Consider the following 1,600-nt stretch of genomic DNA (forward strand, 5'->3'; position numbering starts at 1 on the left):
TACTCTCCAACTTTAGAAAATGAGATGACTCTATTTACCATGCCAGTCCTGCCCTATACTCAACACTTGGCTAAAGTCACCCCTCCAGGGAGCCTCCACTCACTATTATAGCCTCAAACTATCCCCTCTGCCTCTAAAATGACAGGAACATTTGAGTCACTTTTTTGATAACAAGACATTCCCACTCTAGAATCTGCAGACTCAGTAGACTTAGATTAATTGCCAATTAGACCAGCCAAAAATGAGATTAAATATTTTCAACAGGTGAAGGAAGAAACCAAATTCCCATTGTTTTCAGGAGGTGGGGGTTCTAAGTCTAAGTTTGATTAAGGGATTTCCCCAGTGTCTCCCAAGGACAAAGTTTCACAGGTGGGATTTGAACCCTGCATGGAGGGAGGGCTTCCTGACCTCTTTCCTGCTCCCTCTGCCTCCTGATTCCCCAGTCAGATAAGTACGTGATGAGTGACAACTTTTTTTTTTTAAATTTTTTTTTTCAACGTTTATTTATTTTTGGGACAGAGAGAGACAGAGCATGAACGGGGGAGGCGCAGAGAGAGAGGGAGACACAGAATCGGAAGCAGGCTCCAGGCTCTGAGCCGTCAGCCCAGAGCCCGACGCCGGGCTCGAACTCACGGACCTCGAGATCGTGACCTGGCTGAAGTCGGACGCTTAACCGACTGCGCCACCCAGGCGCCCCAGGTGACAACTTTTAAATTCTATGCATGGAACCATCTACAGAATAGGGACTCAACAAACGTGTTTGCTGAGGCAGCAGTTGAGAATGTGGAATCCAGTCTACGGCCATACCACCCTGAACGCGCCCGATCTCGTCTGATCTCGGAAGCTAAGCAGGGTCGGGCCTGGTTAGTACTTGGATGGGAGAATGTGGAATCCGTAGAAAAAGACCTTAGTTAAACAGTGAATTGACAGAAAGGAGGAAAAGGGATCACGTGACCAAAGATTCCACTAACGCCATTTTCACATTTACTCCTTTTTTTTTCCTTCCCCCTAATGATATAAGTTTGATTGAACTTCACATTTTCTTCAGGGAACTTTCAAAATGTATTGAAACTGAAGCCTGATTACTAGATCAAACAGTTAAATTAGGAGTTACGACTATTGTGATTTTCTAAAGCTTTCGCAACTAGTGGAGTACCAGATGTTAGAACTTTTTACTATAATGGTTTGCTATACTTAATACATTAATCTTATCTACCCATATGAGCAGACCCAGCAGAAACTTGTCTTAGCTTAGGGTCTGACGCAGTCATTTCTTTTTCTTTTTTTTTTTTTTTTAATGTTTATTTATTTATTTTTGAGAGAGAGAGAGAGTGAGCAAGGGAGTGGCAGAGAGAGAGGGACACAAAATACCAAGCAGGCTCCTGACTGTCAGCCCAGAGCCCGATGCAGGGCTCGAACCTATGAACTGTGAGATCGTGACCTGAGCCAAAACCAAGAGCCAGATCATGACCTGAGCCGAAACCGAGTCAGATGCTTAACCGACTGAGCCACCCAGGCACTCCTCAGTCATTTCTTTTGAAAAGTCTTTTCTAAGTTCACATAATGATCCACCTGCCATGAATCTTTATTTCAGTCTGAC

The 1,600-nt window shown here is 44.2% G+C and overlaps 1 pseudogene; it reads left to right on the top strand.

Annotated features, from left to right (window-relative positions):
- Positions 1 to 793: 793 nt before the first annotated feature.
- LOC115505732 lies at positions 794 to 901 on the top strand (annotated as a pseudogene).
- The last annotated feature ends 699 nt before the right edge of the window (positions 902 to 1,600 follow it).

This window comes from Lynx canadensis, chromosome F1, assembly GCF_007474595.2.
Source record: "Lynx canadensis isolate LIC74 chromosome F1, mLynCan4.pri.v2, whole genome shotgun sequence".
Classification (NCBI taxonomy): domain Eukaryota; kingdom Metazoa; phylum Chordata; class Mammalia; order Carnivora; family Felidae; genus Lynx; species Lynx canadensis.